This window comes from Arachis hypogaea, chromosome 18 (genome assembly GCF_003086295.3).
Source record: "Arachis hypogaea cultivar Tifrunner chromosome 18, arahy.Tifrunner.gnm2.J5K5, whole genome shotgun sequence".
NCBI lineage: Eukaryota > Viridiplantae > Streptophyta > Magnoliopsida > Fabales > Fabaceae > Arachis > Arachis hypogaea.
This window is the reverse complement of record NC_092053.1, coordinates 34284881-34306432: the sequence shown is the minus strand read 5'-3', so window position 1 is coordinate 34306432 and position 21552 is coordinate 34284881. Positions and strand designations below refer to the sequence as shown.

The following is a 21552-nucleotide window of genomic DNA, read 5'->3' as shown; positions in this document are numbered from 1 at the left end:
TTTTCTGGAGCTACAGAACTCCAAATGGCGCGCTTCCAATTGCGTTGGAAAGTAGACATCCAGGGCTTTCCAGAAATGTATAATAGTCCATACTTTGCCCAAGTTTAGATGACATAAACTGGCGTTCAATGCCAGCTCTCTGCCCAATTCTGGCGTCCAGCGCCAGAAACAAGTTGCAAAGTGGAGTTCAACGCCCAAAATGGTACAAAAGGTGGCGTTCAACTCCAAGAAGGACCTCTACACGTGCAACACTCAAGCTCAGCCCAAGCACACACCAAGTGGGCCCCGGAAGTAGATTTATGCATCAATTACTTACTTCTGTAAACCCTAGTAGCTAGTTTATTATAAATAGGACCTTTTACTATTGTATTAGACATCTTTGGAACATCTTTGGATCTTTGGAATCATCTTTAGACACCTGGTTCTTAGATCAGAGGGGTTGGCCATTCGGCCATGCTTGGACCTTTCACTTATGTATTTTTAACGGTAGAGTTTCTACACTCCATAGATTAAGGTGTGGAGCTCTGCTGTTCCTCAAAGATTAATGCAAAGTACTACTGTTTTCTATTCAATTCACTTGTTCTGCTTCTAAGATATTCATTCGCACTTCAACCTGAATGTGGTGAACATGACAATCATCATCATTCCCTATGAACGCGTGCCTGACAACCACTTCCGTTCTACATTAGATTGAATGAGTATCTCTTAGATCTCTTAATCAGAATCTTCGTGGTATAAGCTAGATTGATGGCGGCATTCATGAGGGTCCGGAAAGTCTAAACCTTGTCCGTGGTATTCCGAGTAGGACTCTGGGATTGAATGACTGTGACGAACTCCAAACTCGCGAGTGCTGGGCGTAGTGACAGACGCAAAAGGATAGTAAATTCTATTCCAGTATGATCGAGAACCTCCAAGATGATTAGCCATGCAGTGACAGCGCATCGGACCATTTTCACAGAGAGGAATAGGATGCAACCAACGACAAGGGTGATGCCTCCAGACGATTAGCCGTGCTGTGATAGAGCATTTGGACCATTTTCCCGAGAGAGATCGAAAGTAGCCATTGGCACCGGTGACATCCTTACATAAAGCCAGCCATAGAAAGGAGTAAGATTGATTGGATGAAGACAGCAGGAAAGCAGAGGTTCAGAGGAACGAATGCATCTCCATACGCTTATCTGAAATTCTCACCAATGAGTTACATAAGTATTTCTATCCTTATTTTATTAATAAATTTCGAAAACCCCATTACTATTTTATATCCACTTGACTGAGATTTACAAGGTGACCATAGCTTGCTTCATACCAACAATCTCCGTGGGATTCGACCCTTACTAACGTAAAGTATTACTTGGACGACCCAGTGCACTTGCTGGTTAGTTGTGCGAAGTTGTGAACCATGGTATTGGCATCGTGTTTTTGGTGCCATTGCCAGGGAAAGAAAGAGCAATGAATTTTACATAATCAAAGTGTAATCACAATTTCATCCACCAAGTTTTTGGCGCCGTTGCCGGGGATTGTTCGAGTTTGGACAACTGACGGTTCATCTTGTTGCTCAGATTAAGTAATTTTCTTTTTGTTTTGTTTTCAAAAATTTTTCAAAAATCTTTCAAAAATTTTTCTTTTGTTTTCGAAAAAAAAATACAAAAAAATTAGAAAATCATAAAAATCACAAATATTTTTGTGTTTCTTGTTTGAGTCTTGAGTCATGTTATAAGTTTGGTGTTAATTGCATATTCATATTGCATTTTTCGAAAATTGCATTCATGCATGTGTTCTTCATGATCTTCAAGTTGTTCTTGGTAAGTCTTCTTGTTTGATCTTTGCATTTGCATGTTTTGTGTCTTTTCTTGTTTTTCATCTGCATTCTTGAAATCTTAGTGTCTAAGCATTAAAGATTTCTAAGTTTGGTGTCTTGCATGTTTTCTTTGCATTAAAAATTTTTCAAAAATGTGTTCTTGATGTTCATCATGATCTTCATAGTGTTCTTGGTGTTCATCTTGACATTCATAGCATTCTTGCATGCATTCATTGTTTTGATCCATAACTTTCATGCATTGCATAATTTTCATGTTTTTCTCTCTCATCATTAAAAATTCAAAAAAAAATAAAAAAAAATATCTTCCCCTTTTTCTCTCATCAAATTCGAAAATTTGAGTTGACTTTTTCAAAAATTTTTAAAATCTAGTTGTTTCTCATGAGTCAAATCAAATTTTCAATTTGAAAATCTTATTTTTTTCAAAATCTTTTTTCAAAAATCAAGTCTTTTTCATTTTTCTTAGCTATTTTCGAAAATTTTAAAAATATTTTTCAAAAATCTTTTTCTTATCTTTATATCATAATTTTCGAAAATAACAACAACAATTAATGTTTTGATTCAAAAATTTCAAGTTTGTTACTTATTTGTTAAGAAAGATTCAAACTTTGAGTTCTAGAATCATATCCTGTGATTTCTTGCGAATCAAGTCAATAATTGTGATTTTAAAATTCAAATCTTTTTCAAAAACTAATTTCTATCATATCTTTTCAAAAATATCTTCTTATCTTATCTTTTTCAAAAATTTGATTTTAAAATATCTTTTCTAACTTCCTAACTTCTTATCTTTTTCAAAACCACCTAACTAACTCTCTCTCTCTAATTTTCGAAAATATCTCCCTCTTTTTCAAAAATTCTTTTTAATTAATCAATTATTTTAATTTTTGATTTTAATTTTCGAAAATTACTAACTTTTTTTTCAAAAACTATTTTCGAAAATCACTAACCCTTTTTCAAAAATAATTTTCGAAAATTCTTCTCCCTCATCTCCTTCTAAGTATTTATTCATCTACTAACACTTCTCCTCATCTCACATCACTGCTCCTATCCTTACCCTTGTGTTTGGATTCTTCAATTTTCTTCACCCCTATTCCTTTTCTTCTTCTACTAACAATAAGGAACCTCTTTACTGTGACATAGAGGATTCCTCTTCTTTTCTTTTTCTCTTCTCTTTCTTATGAGCAGGGACAAAGAAAAAAGCATTCTTGTTGAAGCTGATCCAGAACCTGAAAGGACTCTGAAGAGGAAACTAAGAGAAGCTAAATTACAACAATCCAGAGACAACCTTATTGAAAATTTTGAACAAGTAAAGGAGATGGCAGCCGAACCCAACAACAATAATGCAAGGAGAATGCTTGGTGACTTTACTGCACCTAATTCCAATTTACATGGAAGGAGCACTCCATTCCTGCCATTGGAGCAAACAACTTTGAGCTGAAACCTCAGCTAGTTTCTCTGATGCAGCAGAACTGCAAGTTTCATGGACTTCCATCTGAAGATCCTTTTCAGTTCTTAACTGAATTCTTGCAGATCTGTGATACTGTTAAGACTAATGGAGTAGATCCTGAAGTCTACAGGCTCATGCTTTTCCCTTTTGCTGTAAGAGACAGAGCTAGAGTGTGGTTGGACTCTCAACCCAGAGATAGCCTGAACTCTTGGGATAAGCTGGTCACGGCTTTCTTAGCCAAGTTCTTTCCTCCTCAAAAGCTTAGTAAACTTAGAGTGGACGTTCAGACCTTTAGACAGAAAGAAGGTGAATCCCTCTATGAAGCTTGGGAAAGATACAAACAGTTGACCAAAAAGTGTCCTTCTGATATGCTTTCAGAATGGACCATCCTGGATATATTCTATGATGGTCTGTCTGAGTTATCAAAGATGTCATTGGATACTTCTGTAGGTGGATCCATTCACCTAAAGAAAACGCCTGCAGAAGCTCAAGAACTCATTGACATGGTTGCAAATAACCAGTTCATGTACACTTCTGAAAGGAATCCTGTGAATAATGGGACGCCTATAAAGAAGGGAGTTCTTGAAGTTGATACTCTAAATGCCATATTGGCTTAGAACAAAATATTGACTCAGCAAGTCAATATGATTTCTCAGAGTCTGAATGGAGTGCAAGCTGCATCCAACAGTACTCAAGAGGCTTCTTATGAAGAAGAAGCTTATGATCCTGAAAACCCTGCAATAGCAGAGGTGAATTACTTAGGTGAACCTTATGGAAACACCTATAATCCATCATGGAGAAATCATCCAAATCTCTCATGGAAGGATCAAAGGCCTCAACAAGGCTTTAATAATGGTAGAAGAAACAGGTTTAACAATAATAAACCTTTTCCATCATCCACTCAGCAACAGACAGAGAACTCTGAACAAATTACTTCTAATTTAGCAAACTTAGTTTCTGATCTATCCAAGGCCACTGTAAGTTTCATGAATGAAACAAGGTCTTCCATTAGGAATTTGGAAGCACAAGTGGGCCAGCTGAGTAAAAGGATCACTGAAATCCCTCCTAGTACTCTCCCAAGCAATACAGAAGAGAATCCAAAAGGAGAGTGCAAGGCCATTGACATAAGCACCATGGCCAAACCTGTAAGGGAAGGAGAGGACATGAATCCCAAGGAGGAAGACCTCCTGGGACGCCCAGTGATCAATAAGGAGTTTCCCTCTGAGGAACCAAAGGAATCTGAGACTCATCTAGAGACCATAGAGATTCCATTGAACCTCCTTATGCCATTCATGAGCTCTGATGAGTATTCCTCTTCTGAAGAGAATAAGGATGTTACTGAAGAGCAAACTGCCAAGTTTCTTGGTGCAATCATGAAGCTGAATGCCAAATTATTTGGTATTGAAACTTGGGAAGATGAACCTCCCCTGTTCACTAATGAACTAAGTGATCTGGATCAACTGACATTGCCTCAGAAGAGACAGGATCCTGGAAAGTTCATAATACCTTGTACCATAGGCACTATGATCTTTAAGGCTCTGTGTGACCTTGGTTCAGGAATAAACCTCATGCCCCTCTCTGTAATAGAGAAACTGGGAATCTATGGGGTGCAAGCTGCTAAAATATCATTAGAGATGGCAGATAATTCAAGAAAATAGACTTATGGACAAGTAGAGGATGTGTTAGTAAAGGTTGAAGGCCTTTACATCCCTGCTGATTTCATAGTCCTGGATACTGGAAAGGAAGAGGATGAATCCATCATCCTAGGAAGACCTTTCCTAGCCACAGCAAGAGCTGTGATTGACGTGGACAGAGGAGAATTGATCCTTCAAATGAATAAGGACAACCTTGTGTTTACAACTCAAGGATCTCTCTCTGCATCCATGGAGAGGAAGCAGAAAAAGCTTCTCTCAAAGTAGAGTCAAACAAAGCCCCACAGTCAAACTCTAAGTTTGGTGTTGGGAGGCCACAACCAAACTCTAAGTTTGGTGTTGGAGAGTCTCAACAATGCTCTGAACATCTGTAAGGCTCCATGAGAGCCCACTGTCAAGCTATTGACATTAAAGAAGCGCTTGTTGGGAGGCAACCCAATTTTTATTTATCTAACTATATTTTTTCTTAGTTATATGTCTTTATAGGTTCATGATCATGAGGAGTCAAAAAATAAATATAAAAATTGAAAACGGAATAAAAAACAGCAGAAGAAAAATCACACCCTGGAGGAAGCATCTACCTGGCGTTCAACGCCAGAACAGAGCATGGTTCTGGCGCTGAACGCCCAAAAAGGGCAGTATCTGGGCGCTGAACGCCCAAAATGGGCATCATCTGGGTGCTGAACGCCAGAATTGCACCCTGGAGAGGAGCTGGCGCTGAACGTCCAGAACAAGCATGCTTTTGGCGTTCAACGCCAGAAATGGGCAACAAATGGGCGTTGAACGCCCAAAATGGGCACCAACCTGGCGCTGAACGCCCAGAGTTGTGTGCAAGGGCATTTTACATGCCTAATTTGGTGCAAGGTTGTAAATCCTTGAACACCTCAGGATCTGTGGACCCCATAGGATCACCTCAGGATCTGTGGACCCCACAGGATCCCCACCTACCTCAATCTCTCTTCCCCATCACCTCCTCACCACTCACATCCATCCACCCTTCCCCATAAACCTACCTCATAAACTCCACCTACCTTCAAAATTCAAAATCAATTTCCCACCTAAACCCACCCTAAATGGCCGAACCTTCACCCCCTCCCTTCCCTATATATAGCCCTCCATTCTTCCTCATTTTCACACAACATAACCCTCTCTTCTCTTCTTGGCCGAAACACAACCCCTTCTCCCTATCCTCCATTTCTTCTTCTTCTTCCTCTATTCTTTCTTCTCTTGCTCGAGGGCGAGCAAAATTCTAAGTTTGGTGTGGTAAAAGCATAAGCTTTTTGTTTTTCCATTACCATTGATGGCACCTAAGACCGGAGAATCCTCTAGAAAAGGAAAAGGGAAGACAAAAGCTTCCACCTCCGAGTCATGGGAGATGGAAAGATTCATCTCCAAAGCCCATCAAGACCACTTCTATGATGTTGTGGCCAAGAAGAAGGTGATCCCTGAGGTCCCTTTCAAACTCAAAAGAAATGAGTATCCGGAGATCCGACATGAAATTCAAAGAAGAGGTTGGGAAGTTCTAACAAATCCCATCCAACAAGTCGGCATCCTAATGGTTCAAGAGTTCTATGCCAATGCATGGATCACCAAGAACCATGATCAAAGTAAGAATCCGGATCCAAAGAACTATGTTACAATGGTTCGGGGGAAATACTTGGATTTTAGTCCGGAAAATGTGAGGTTGGCATTTAACTTGCCTATGATGCAAGAAGATGAACGCCCCTACACTAGAAGGGTCAACTTTAATCAAAGGTTGGACCAAGTCCTCATGGACATATGTGTGGAAGGAGCTCAATGGAAGATTGACTCCAAAGGCAAGCTGGTTCAACTAAGAAGATTGGACCTCAAGCCTGTGGCTAGAGGATGGTTGGAATTCATCCAATGCTCCATCATCCCCACTAGCAACCGATCTGAAGTTACTGTGGATTGGGCCATCATGATCCATAGCATCATAATTGGAGAAGAGGTGGAAGTTCATGAGATTATACCTCAAGAACTCTACAAGGTGGCTGACAAGACCTCCACTATGGCAAGGTTAGCCTTTCCTCACCTTATTTGCCACCTATGCAATTCGGCTGGGATTGACATAGAGGGAGATATCCTCATTAAAGAGGACAAGCCCATCACTAAGAAAAAGATGGAGCAAGCAAGAGAACCCATTCATGGAGCTCAAGAGGCGCATGAAGCTCATCACTATGAGATCCCGGAGATGCCTCAAATGCATTTTCCTCCACAAAACTATTGGGAGCAAATCAACACCTCCCTAGGAGAATTGAGTTCCAATATGGGACAACTAAGGGTGGAACATCAAGAGCACTCCATCATCCTTCATGAAATAAGAGAAGATCAAAAAGCAATGAGGGAGGAGCAACAAAGACAAGGAAGAGACATAGAAGAGCTCAAGGACATCATTGGTTCCTCAAGAAGGAAACGCCACCATCACTAAGGTGGATTCATTCCTTGTTCTTATTTCTTCTATTTTTCATTTTCTATGTTATGTGCTTATCTATGTTTGTGTCTTCATTACATGATCATTAGTAGTTAGTAACTATGTCTTAAAGTTATGAATGTCCTATGAATCCATCACCTCTCTTAAATGAAAAATGTTTTAATTCAAAAGAACAAGAAGTACATGAGTTTCGAATTTATCCTTGAACTTAGCTTAATTACATTGATATGGTGACAATGCTTCTTGTTTTCTGAATGTATGCTTGAACAGTGCATATGTCTTTTGAAATTGCTGTTTAAGAATGTTAAATATGTTGGCTCTTGAAAGAATGATGACTAGGAAACATGTTATTTGATAATCTGAAAAATCATAAAAATGATTCTTGAAGCAAGAAAAAGCAGCAAAGAACAAAGCTTGCAGAAAAAAAAATTAGGCGAAAAAAAATAGAAAGAAAAAGCAAGCAGAAAAAGCCAAAAGCTCTTAAAACCAAGAGGCAAAAGCAAAAAGCCAATAACCCTTAAAACCAAAAGGCAAGGGCAAATAAAAAAAGGATCCCAAGGCTTTGAGCATCAGTGGATAGGAGGGCCTAAAGGAATAAAATCCTGGTCTAAGCGGCTAAACCAAGCTGTCCCTAACCATGTGCTTGTGGCGTGTAGGTGTCAAGTGAAAACTTGAGACTGAGCGGTTAAAGTCAAGGTCCAAAGCAAAAAAAAGAGTGTGCTTAAGAACCCTGGACACCTCTAATTGGGGACTTTAGCAAAGCTGAGTCACAATCTGAAAAGGTTCACCCAATTATGTGTCTGTGGCATTTATGTATCCGGTGGTAATACTGGAAAACAAAGTGCTTAGGGCCACGGCCAAGACTCATAAAATAGTTGTGTTCAAGAATCATCATACTGAACTAGGAAAATCAATAACACTATCTGAACTCTGAGTTCCTATAGATGCCAATCATTCTGAACTTCAATGGATAAAGTGAGATGCCAAAACTATTCAAGAGGCAAAAAGCTACAAGTCCCGCTCATCTGATTGAAGCTATGTTTCATTGATAGTTTGGAATTTATAGTATATTCTCTTCTTTTTATCCTATTTGATTTTCAGTTGCTTGGGGACAAGCAACAATTTAAGTTTGGTGTTGTGATGAGCGGATAATTTATACGCTTTTTGGCATTGTTTTTAGTATGTTTTTAGTAGGATCTAGTTACTTTTAGGGATGTTTTCATTAGTTTTTATGTTAAATTCACATTTCTGGACTTTACTATGAGTTTGTGTGTTTTTCTGTGATTTCAGGTATTTTTTGGCTGAAATTGAGGGACTTGAGCAAAAATCAGATTCAGAGGTTGAAGAAGGACTGCTGATGCTGTTGGATTCTGACCTCCCTGCAATCAAAGTGGATTTTCTGGAGCTACAGAACTCCAAATGGCGCGCTTCCAATTGCGTTGGAAAGTAGACATCCAGGGCTTTCCAGAAATGTATAATAGTCCATACTTTGCCCAAGTTTAGATGACATAAACTGGCGTTCAATGCCAGCTCTCTGCCCAATTCTGGCGTCCAGCGCCAGAAACAAGTTGCAAAGTGGAGTTCAACGCCCAAAATGGTACAAAAGGTGGCGTTCAACTCCAAGAAGGACCTCTACACGTGCAACACTCAAGATCAGCCCAAACACACACCAAGTGGGCCCCAGAAGTGGATTTATACATCAATTACTTACTTCTGTAAACCCTAGTAGCTAGTTTATTATAAATAGGACCTTTTACTATTGTATTAGACATCTTTGGAACATCTTTGGATCTTTGGAATCATCTTTAGATGCTTGGTTCTTAGATCAGAGGGGCTGGCCATTCGGCCATGCCTGGACCTTTCACTTATGTATTTTTAACGGTAGAGTTTCTACACTCCATAGATTAAGGTGTGGAGCTCTGCTGTTCCTCAAAGATTAATGCAAAGTACTACTGTTTTCAATTCAATTCACTTGTTATACTTCTAAGATATTCATTCGCACTTCAACCTGAATGTGATGAACGTGACAATCATCATCATTCCCTATGAACGCGTGCCTGACAATCACTTCCGTTCTACATTAGATTGAATGAGTATCTCTTAGATCTCTTAATCAGAATCTTCGTGGTATAAGCTAGATTGATGGCGGCATTCATGAGGGTCCGGAAAGTCTAAACCTTGTCCGTGGTATTCCGAGTAGGACTCTGGGATTGAATGACTGTGATGAACTCCAAACTCGCGAGTGCTGGGCGTAGTGACAGACGCAAAAGGATAGTAAATTCTATTCCAGTATGATCGAGAACCTCCAAGATGATTAGCCATGCAGTGACAGCGCATCGGACCATTTTCACAGAGAGGAATAGGATGCAACCAACGACAAGGGTGATACCTCCAGACGATTAGCCGTGCTGTGACAGAGCATTTGGACCATTTTCCCGAGAGAGATCGAAAGTAGCCATTGGCACCGGTGACATCCTTACATAAAGCCAGCCATAGAAAGGAGTAAGATTGATTGGATGAAGACAGCAGGAAAGCAGAGGTTCAGAGGAACGAATGCATCTCCATACGCTTATCTGAAATTCTCACTAATGAGTTACATAAGTATTTCTATCCTTATTTTATTAATAAATTTCGAAAACCCCATTACTATTTTATATCTGCTTGACTGAGATTTACAAGGTGACCATAGCTTGCTTCATACCAACAATCTCCGTGGGATTTGACTCTTACTCACGTAAGGTATTACTTGGACAACCCAGTGCACTTGCTGGTTAGTTGTGCGAACTTGTGAACCATGGTATTGGCATCGTGTTTTTGGTGCCATTGCCAGGGAAAGAAAGAGCAATGAATTTTACATAATCAAAGTGTAATCACAATTTCGTCCACCAGCCACTTATGAGCTTGGTCCAACGTTAGTGATAATGTTAAGTGTCACTAACGTTGGCTTCATTTCCTTTCTTCAAAGTTAATGCCACTAACTTTTCTCACTAACGTTGGGGCTTTCCTTCCTTCCACGTTAGTGCCCACGTTAGTGTAACTAACGTAGCCACTAACGTGGCTTCTTCTCTTCTTCTTTTGGCCTTAAATCAATCAAACAAAGTGCATCAAAGTCTTGCTCTTAATCATGGGATCATGCATCATCCAATTTATCATATAATTCATGCAAAATTCTCATGAAATCATGTAAAGTGCACAATGTATGCTTGAATCAAGATGTAAGTGAATATCTACCCAAAACTAGCTTGTTTTCCAAGAAAATGCATGAAGCTACCTTAAAAACAGTAAAGAAAAGGTCAGTGAAACTGGCCAAAATGCCCTGGCATCAATAGTGGAGGAAAATTCCAATGGAGAAGGAGTAGGGGTTTCGGGCAGCTAGAGTTGAAGAGTGTATTCAGCGGTAGCAGACATAAAGATGAGACACTGGAATTGGCTAAAGTGAACTTGGGTTGGACCCTGCCACTTCTCGCCCTGTAGGGTGACAAACCGATCCCTAGCCATGAATGTGATGAATTTTTCCTTGTAGTTGACCAAGTGAGTATCTAGTGTCTCCAACCAACTGTCACCCAAACCCAACTCCTTTAATACAAATGGCAACACAAAAGGTGAGATATAGAGAGTGCGACCCTGAATTGTGACTGGAACATTGCGCACTTCACCCTCACAGTGTAGTAAGGCACTGTTGCTGACCTCCACTGCAAATTTTGGGGCCGTAAAAATGGGAAGAGCAAGCATAGTTCAGAGATCAGGGTGGATGAAGTTGTAAAAACTGCTGCCATCCATGAGAATCTGAAGTTGTTTCCCTGCAATAAAATCAGTGAACCAAATTGACTTCCTTGAGGCCACTCCTGACACAGTATTAAAGGATAAATGGTGGGGTTCCTCAGTAGTAAAATTTTGGTCAGGGGTGGATATAGGTGGGCTAAGGGGCTCCTCTGGTGAGTTTTGGTTTGGTAGAAGTTCCTCTACTAACTGGATGATGAAGTAGTACTTGGAAGTGGCAGGTAAAGCCCAAACCCTTGTCACAGCGAAATTGAATCTCAGCGGGGGAGAGCTTACGGAGGGGGTTCAATTTGGATGGGGTTGGGAGGAGCGTTGGTGTAGAAAACGTGCGTGGGGCTGGTTTACTCGCTAAAGTAAAAGGGGGTTTCTGGTGTTGGGTGAGGAAGGGCATGGCTGGGGTTCGAGATTGGGATGAGGCTGGGAAGAAATTCTCGTCGAATAACTTGGCCAACGCGACCTCCTATAGCAATGAATTTGACAAATGCAATTTCACTTAACGTTTCAGATCCAGGTGTAACCCACCGACAAAGCAGTCAAGAAGAAGGGCGTCATCTATACCGTATGCCCTTGCGGCAAGATCGGAGGTGTCGAAGTACGTGGTGAAGGTGGAGGATTATTTCAACTTCAGTAGATCCTCGCGGGGGTTATCGAACTATGAAGGACCGAACTGGATTTGCATCGCAGTAGATAAGGTGAACCAATCTTGTATCGGGCTTGTTCTTTCGAGCAATTGAAACCAGGACAGGGCGTTGCCTTTCAGGCTCACGATAGCATGGTTAACCTTATGGTCTTCTAGGATGTCATGGATCTTGAAGAAACGTTCCGCCCGATAGATCCACTGGAGGACATCATTGCCTCCAGCGAAACGGGGAAACTCCAACATCACGTGTTGTGGCAGCGCGAAGATCGACTGCGGCGGATTTGCCGACACCGATCTTTCAGCACGTTAAGCGACATGGGCTTGGAGCGAAGCCAGGGATTGATTGATGGTGGCGAGTTTCTCATGGTGGGCTTTAGAGCATTCCAAGAGTTTGTTGATAGCGTCTTGTATTGTTTGCAGCCGTGTATTGTCGGCCATGAAAATTACAACAAAAGCACCAGTTGATATAACAATGCAGACATTTCAACAATTGTATTGAATCAAGGGAGTATGTGGTGTAGTGTGAGAAAGTTATACAATCAATGAAATGAACCAATTCACAACAGATAAAGAAGGGGGAGTGAAGTAGAGAGAGGGTGAGCTTCTTGTAGCAGAGAAGAGGAAGAATTGATCAAAATAGCCAGGGATAAGAATAACAAGAGAAGAGTAATTTCAGAAGGGGAGAGTCAGAGCTTACAACATCCATGCCATTTCCTTGGTGCCTTCCTTGCCTATATATTTGTTATTATTCAAGGGGAGTTTGTTGCTTCTGTTTTGCTAGCTGAGTTTGTTATGCTAGCTGCCCCTTTCTCTATCCTTCTATCAACAGTCCCCCCGATAAAATTGACCTTGCCCTCAAGGTCAAAGTTGGGATGTATCCGCTTCATGTCTTTATAAACTTCCCAGGTGGCATCTTCCACCGGCAAGGCTTGCCACTTGATCAATACCTCTTCATACCAGCGATTATCCCTCTTGACCATACGGTGTCCTAAGACCAGTTAAGGCTGCAATTTGAGGCCCTGTCCATCTAGCAACGGTGAAGGGATGATGGGTTCTGGGGTTCTTCCGGTACACTTCTTACGCAATGACACATGGAAGACTTGATGAATTTTAGCAGTCGCCGGGAGTTGCAACTTTTATGCAACTTTCCCGATTTTGGCAATCACCGAAAATAGGCCAAAATAGGGCATGCTAAGTTTTTTATTCCTGCGCGTCGCCACTGATTGCTGTCGATATGGTTGGAGCTTCACATAAACCAAATCATCGACTTGAAACTCCAATTCGTTGCACTTCTTATCAGTGTTCAGTTTCATACATGCTTGTGCTTGTTGTAAATGGCTCCGAAGGGCCGTCAGCACGTGGTCTCGCTACTGGAGGAGTTCCTGTACAGCTGGTGGATCCGTGGCCTCGACATTATAACGAATAAGAGGAGGGGGTTCTCTCACGTATTGGGCCCAAGCCCAATATATATAAACCCAAAGTTAGGCTTTTCAGCCAAAAAAATCCTTCCACTTTGAGATTCACGCTGAAATGGTGAAGGGATACAAAACCTAACAAAAGCACTATTCATCGTCATCTTTGATCACACATAACTTTTAATCCAGAGCTCCGATTGACGAGCTATTTGTAGCCACGCGTTCGTCTCATTAAGCTCTTCATTTCTATTCGAATAAAGTAGTATGTATCTCTGAATTTTGTGCCCAGTTTTCCATCCCTTTCATTTGTGTGAATTTGGTTTGGGTATTGAGTGATTTTGATGGTTTTGGTAGTTTAGGTGCAATCTAGCATTGGGTAATTGTTAGGTTTTACCAAAATCATCAATAGATAAGGTAAGAACACTCTAAACCCTTGTGTTCTGTCCAATTTTGTTAACTCTAGTGTTAATTGTGGTGAATTATATGGATTAGATTGAATTTGTGTTGTATTGGAGTTGAATTGGTAAATTGGAGCATGTTGGAATTGATTTGGAATCTTTGAAGATTGAAGTTCAGTGTTTTAAGCTTTAGAACGAATCGGCCAAGGTATTGTTTTGGTTTCTCGTGGTTAATCTATAATGTTGCGTGAAAACTTAGGTTAGTTGCTTTAGGATAGGCTTGAATGTTTGAATGGTTGGATTTAATGAAATTAATGTATATGTATGTATTTAATGAGTATGATGTTGAATTTGATAGTGAAATTGTAAAATCTATAAAATTAGTGAATAATTAGCCGATAAATTAATTTCAGGGCACAGATACCCTCTAATGGTGACAGGGCACGGATTTTCTCTAATGGTAATAAGACGCAACAGAGAGACTGTGCCCGGGTTAGCTACCAGACATGTCGGGTTGGCTATATAACCGACAGATGAGACTCATCAGCCACTAGGATAGGCATGCATCATATGCATCTATATGTTTGTTTGGTATGCCTTGTTTGGATTGCCTAAGTGATTGTATAAATTATTTGCTACCTGCCTATGTGTTGTATATGCTTTCTATCTGTGATTTCCTTGCATGCAATAATTGTGTTTGTAACTCTTGATTCCGATGGTGGTTGGGAGGTTCGGAGGAGTTGGACAGAGGAGTTTTAGATAGATTGAAGACCCTTAGCTAATTGCCTATTTTCATTTTTATGGTTTAGTTATGTTTATAAGATTTAATTATATGTCGGAAGTTCTAGGATTGCCTTTGGCTTTCCCAGGACATTATATGTTAGATATGTGGACACTGTTACTATGCTGAGAACCTCTGGTTCTCACCCCATGCGGATTTTGTGGTTTTCAGATGCAGGACGTGAGGCTCCTCGCTGAGGCATGCTGGAAGCTTCTGATTTAGCAAAGATCCTTATCTCTCGGGGTTTTATTTTGGTTATATGTATTTATATAGATACTTATTATCTCCACTGTTTATATATATATTGTATTAACTCCTCTTAGAGGTTATTTTGGAGAAATAGGTTCTGTAACTCTGTATTTTGGGTTTCTTTTGGGTTCTCATATATATATATATATATATATATATATATATATATATATATATATATATATATATATATATATATATATATATATATATATATATATATATCGGGCCGGTTACCTTCGCGAACCGAGTCTTGATCTTTGTTATTTATATTTTGGCACTCTTCTGTATATATATCCGTGTCAGCTTATCTTTTACATTGCTTCGCTTATGTTATCGTATTCGGGAATGTTGTGCTTTTCAATTTAATGATTTTTCTTAACCCTTTTCTTTTAAAGGCTTCTAGTTATAAATCTTTTTAACTATATATATATATATATATATATATATATATATATATATATATATATATATATATATATAAAATTTTACTGTTAGAGGTCGTAATACCTCACCACCTCTGTCTTATGACTTAAGCATAAGGCTCTGTATGGTAGGGTGTTACAGAAGTGGTTGGAGTTGATGCAATTATTGTATATATGTATATATATGAAGAATATGATGCTAAATTGATAATGAAGTATTGGTATTTTGGGTGACTAAATGATTGATAAGTAATGGGTTAGTGTTTAGTGAGTCATGATAATGCTTGAAATGGATTTGGTTGAGTTTTGATGTGAATTTGTAGTTAGAAATTGTTGAGTGGTATTGATAAATTTATATGTTGGTATGTTGTGGGGTGATTGGAAAGCATGAGAGCGTGATTTAGGAACATTTGAGGCTGAGTTGGTTGTGAAACAAAGGGTTTAAAATTGAGAATTTTAAAAAACTATAGATTTTGTAAACTTTGGTAAAAATTTATTTTTAACCAACTTCGGCAGATCATAACTTGTTTTCCAGACCCCCAAATTGTGTAGAACTTATTTTGAATGAAAATTGATCCGTAAAATTTACAACGTTCGAAGAATGGACGAAAAATGATTTTTAACGAAAACATTATACACATTTGAAGTTTGGGTTTAAAAACAGAATTTTGCAAAAAACCAGAAAATCTCGTATGTGTGCGTACGCACACTATCGTGCATATGCACAGACCAGAGCAAATGGAGAGACTCGTGTGTACGCACGAGGGTATGCATACGCATACTTTGGAAGTTTTGCAAGTTGTGCATACGCACATTATGATGCGTACGCACGCGCTGGAAAAATTGCTGCTGCATGCGTATGCACAATATGATGCATACGCACGATGCCCTGTTTTGCACTAAAATCCTATTTTTAATTGTTTAACCTTTCTAGCAAGCTTCTAAACCTCCGTAACCACTATTTTGTTTGAAAACTCACAAATTTTGAATTATTAACCATTCCTCTAGTTTTCCAAACCTCTGAAAACTCTGTTTAAGGTCCAATAGCTAGTGTTTAGGCTTTTGGAATGAGCGAGAGTATACTGGTACATTAAAGAGGTAGTTTTTGTTTTGTATTTAGAGTCAGATACTTAAGGTTACAGAGCATTGTGGGTAGGTTAACTTGAGTAGTTTCGTGAAGTGTTTTGAGTTGATTAAAGAGAAAATATCGAAGTATAGTGGATCTAACCTTGAAGAACTATATACTAATTATAAATACAATATTGGGCGTGATATGATTATAAATGTGACTGTTTTATCTCAAGCACTCTTTCTCGAAAGTGCGACCCCAATAAGATGGTGGAAGCTAAGGTGAGGATCCCCTTCTTTGATCGTCCTTGCATTGTAAAATCGCCTCTAGTGAGATGGTGGCAGGTAGGATCCCCTCTTTTCCTCCTGGACTTATGAGAACGTACCTCCTGGGTAGACACAAGGGTTGTGGTTCACCTCACTTACTCCACATTGGTTAGTTGAGGCTCCCCGGGTAGATGCAAGGGTGTGGTTTGCCTCACTTGCTCCAGGTCAAGGTGGTTTGAGCTCCCTGGGTAAATGCAAGGGTGTGGTTCGCCCCACTTGCTCTAGGTTGAGATGATTTTGAGCTTCCTGCGTAGATTAGAATCCCCTTAGACAGATTACTGATAATTCTGGTTTAGAATAAATTTTAAGATAATTCTGAGTGTCGGAGTTCTAGGAATGCCTTTGGCTTTTTCGGGACCATATATATTATCTATTTGCGCACCTCTACCATGCTGATCTGATTCTCATTCCATACGTATTTGTTGTTTTTCAGATGCATGACATGACGCTTCTTGCTGAGTGTGCTGGATTTGCCTTTCTGCTGAAGCGAAGACTTATCTTTTGGGACTTATTTTGTATTTTAGTTTATGTATTTGTTCTCCACTTTTGTACCTTATGTTGTATATCCCTCTTAGAGGTTTATTTTGGAGAACTAGGACTTAATGTTGTTTATATTTTAAGGGCTATATATATATATATATATATAAATATAAACTCTAGTCGGCCTTGGCTTCACAGGTCAAGTCTAGAGCTTGATTATACGTATCCGTTGGAACTCTTTATATACCTATCTTTTGGTTTTCTGTATAAGCTTTCTGTTTTATCATTTTTTATGAGCGATGCATCTTCGGTTTTGTTTTGATCGTACCCTTTTTTTTCAAGACTTCTAGCTATATTATCCTTGTTATATATGTATGCATTTTGTGTGGTAGGGTGTTACAATAATATTAGTAATAATGAAATGGTTAATGAAGATAACCAAATTTGAACAAATCACTTCAAAAAACTTATGGAGAAATCTAAAGGAGTAGTATACATGATAGAAAATATACTAATCAAACCATTTGAAAAAAATTAAGTACAATATTACTATTAAGGATTAACAAAGTTAACATCGATAACAACACACATATATACCTAAATATATTCGGATGCTACAACAATTCAACACACATACCAAATCATCATTTAAAGATGGGTTGATGTAGAGGAATGTCAATGGTTCAAATTTAGATCATGTGTACTGTTTTCAGATCATTGCTTAGATCGTATAGGAGAAAATGCTTCAACAATATTTTCATAACAAGAAAATTTTGTTGCAAAAAAAGTTTCACAAAATCCTCAAATCTTTGTTATCTTCTCTTTAATTTATATCAAAATCAAAATCCCCTTTTTTTTCCTTATCGCACAATTGAAACATGATCATTATTATTCTCGGCATTATCATTGAATCTAATGTGTGAAAATCTTATGGTAATTAAATAAATGAAATTTTGTTAATTATCGTTATCAAAGTTTTAAATCCGTACATAAATTTGGCACAGATTTTTTAGCCATTTTTTAAATATGGCTTAAGTATTGCCATCAAATTTTTAATAGAAAACTTCGATGATAAATTATTTAATCTAGATGTTATGTTTCATATAACGAGTTGAACATTACCGATAGATTTTTCATAGAAAATTCAATGATTGTAATACCCTAAATTCAACCTTCGTCTTTCTCCCATCGCTTTACACAAACGCAAACCCCTTACCCCTTATTCTTTTCCCTACCTCTACAACTTCTAGCTGCCTTTGTAGTCCACTGTTGTTGCTACATTATCATTGGCCTTTAGCCCACCTATCCTGCCTGCATTATCTGTTGTTGTTGGACCATTTCTAACATTTTTCTTCCTCTATCCTTAAACCCTTTCACCACAACATTGTTAGGTTAGCTTTGTTTTATCATCTATTTGTTAAACTATCTTTATTGAAAGCATTATATATAGACAGTAGAGCGGGTAAAGCTCTTTAATAATGCATGTTACGATTGTTAAATAATCTTGTAGCTGATATGCAATTGCTTATAGTATTTATAGGACTTCTTGAAGCTCTAATTTGAGCACAAAAAACACAAGACTGACATTGAGATTTGGGTTTGGTTGGAGTATTGTAACTTTGATATCTCATTATTAGAGATCTTTGGGATAGGTGGAGTTGTCACCTATTTTATATCTTTGTCATATTTTATAATAAAATATTTGGTTGTTTTTTTGTCCATAGATATAGGCTTTAAACCAAATCACGTAAATTTTTCATGTCCATTTTGTTCATTTTATTACTCTTCCATTGACTTTTTTGAGCCACTCTTACCACCTTAATTCCTAACAAATTGTAAGAGTTCAGGGACAAATTTGTTTCAAAGATGTTGTCCACCATGAAATTTGAAATTAAACAATTTGATGGTTGCATGAATTTTAGAATGTGAAAAGTTTGTATGATGATACTTTTCACACAAAATGGTATCAGAGTTGCAATTGATAGCAAAGCTAAAATACCATAAACAATGGAGGAGCCACAATGGGAAGAGACCGATCAAAAGGCTTGGCGTTAGGATTTTTGCCAGTAAATAATTTCATAAAAATAGTTGCGTTGTAGATATAGTCTCTAAACCAACAAAAATCCCTTCGTACAAACGCTTTGGTTGTCACAAGTAACAAACCCCTAAATAAATTGATAACCGAAGTATTCAAACCTCGGGTCGTCTTCTCAAGGAATTGCAGGGAGGTATGTTCTTATTATTGGTTATGAGTTTGTAAATTGAGGTTCTGGAGTTTGGGCAATGGGCATAGGTATATTTTCAAAGCAATAAAAATAAATAAATAACTGTAAAATAAACTCTTGGCAAGGTATGAGAACTGGAAGTCATATCCTGGTTATCCTTATCAATTGTAATGAGAATTAGATTTTTCTCCCACTTTGTTAACCTCTAACTATGAAGGTAAGTTAAGTGGATGAATTAATTTTTATTCCTCAGGTCCTAGTCTTTCCTTGGGAAAGGCTAGAGTTATTGGAACTTGAATTAATGAAATGAAGAAATCCAATTTTCAATCAACAATGAGTTTGATAACTCAAGTGTCTCCAATGACTCAACCAAAGCCAAAAGGGAAAAAAGTCTACTTGAATGAAAATAATTTGGATAAACAAAGAGCATTAATAAATTAAAGAGAGCAATCATAAGTTTGAAATACTTCAAATTATATTAATAAAAGCAATCCAATCTAACATGAAAGATTTATGAATCAAATGGGCAACATAAGTAATTAACAAATAAAAGTATTAGAGTATCTAAAAGTAGAAGAGAAATATAAATTTAAGAACATTGAACCTGAGATTGAGAGTCACTCCTAAAACTAAGAGAAATCCTAAATCCTAAATCCTAATCCTAAGAGAGATGAGAGAACCTCTCTCTCTAAAAACTACATCTACTCCTAAAATTGTGAATGTGAAAGCTTATTTTTGAATGGATGCATTTTCCCACTTTATAGCCTCTAATCTGTGTTTTCTGGGCCACAAACTGGGTCGAAAACAGTCCAGAATTCGCTAGTTTCGAATTTTGCCACGCTGGTTTTTTGTCACTGCGACGCGGCCACATGGATCACACGGTCGCGTCACCTAGCGTCAGGGAAACTATATCATATTATATATCAAATCGAAGCCCCAGACATTAGCTTTCCAACGCAACTGAAACTGCTTCATTTGGACCTCTGTAGCTAAAGTTATAGCCGTTTGAGTGCGAAGAGGTCAGGCTGGACAGCTTAGCAATTTCTCCAACTTATTGTATTCCTTCCACTTTTGCATGCTTTCTTCCCATGCTCCAAGCCATTCCTGCCTTATAATATCTGAAAACACTTAACACACATATTAAGGCATCTAATGGTAATAAGAGAGGATTAATATTAGCAAATATAAGTCCAAAGAAACATGTTTTCAATCAAAGCACATAATTAGGAAGGCAAATGTAAAACCATGCAAATAGTATGAATAAGTGGGTAAAGAGTAGATAAAAACCACTCAATTGAGCATAAGATAAACCATAAAATAGTGGTTTATCAAGGCTCCTTCTATGATTCAGTTATGCATCACAGACAATGTATTACAAGAAGTTCTTTCAAAAAAAATAGCAGCCACATTATGGAAAAATTGGAGTCATTATATATGACTAAAACAGTGGCAAACTGTTTTGGTGTCTTCCATCATTTGTTTATGCTTCATGTGGCAAAAGGAACATCAGTGAAATCTTAGATTGTTGAATTCACATCACTTGTGATAGAGTTGAAAAATATGGACGAGACTTTCTCTAGAGAACAACAAGCTATGATGTTGCTTTGAACATTACATAAGGAAGATGGAGCATGATAATGGCAATGATGTTGATGCCACCAATGCTTTGATTGTTCAAGATAAGGAAGAATGTTGGAAGTCTAAATATTATCGTCAAGGAAGATGTAGGTACTGCCACGAAGAAGGACATTGGAAATCAAATTGTTCAAAACTCAAAAATAAGAAGAAATAAGAGTAAAATGCAATAACAAATATTGCCGAATATGATGAAGATGTTCTCTGATACAATCTCTTTTGGTAGATATGTTAGGGTTCTTAATGAAGGTTTTGCTCGCCCCACTTGTGTAATTTAATTTGTATCTCTTTTATAGTATTGTAATTTTGTTCTAATTTAAAGAAAAAGTTAGGTGGAGATTTGTTAGGTTAGTATTGTTTTATTATTTCTTTGTTAAATTATCTTTACTGAAAGCATCATAGATAGTGGAGCAAGTGGAGCTCTTTAATAATGCATCCAACAATTGTTAAATAATCATGTGGCTCATATGCATTTGCTTTAACTATTTATAGGGCTTCTTGAAGCTCTCATTTGATACGTACCCAAAATATAAGATTGATAGTATCTTCGTGTTAGAAGACTCTCTCTCTCTCTTTCTCTCTCTTATATATATATATATATAATGTGTTGGTGTTACTTGTGAGACTTGAGTTTATAAGTTTATATACACCAATTAGTTTAATAATAATTGGTATTTTGGGATGTATTTGATATTTGGGATTTGGGTCTCGGGGGAATATTCTCACTTTAATATCTCATCATTAGAGATATTTGGATTTCGG

The 21552-nt window shown here is 38.0% G+C and overlaps 1 non-coding gene across 1 annotated transcript; it reads right to left on the bottom strand.

The window, feature by feature from the left end:
• Positions 1-3529: 3529 nt before the first annotated feature.
• LOC112773432 (small nucleolar RNA R71) lies at positions 3530-3637 on the bottom strand. Its single transcript, XR_003187982.1, has one exon. It is a non-coding gene; the product is annotated as a small nucleolar RNA R71 (small nucleolar RNA).
• Between the last annotated feature and the right edge of the window lie 17915 nt (positions 3638-21552).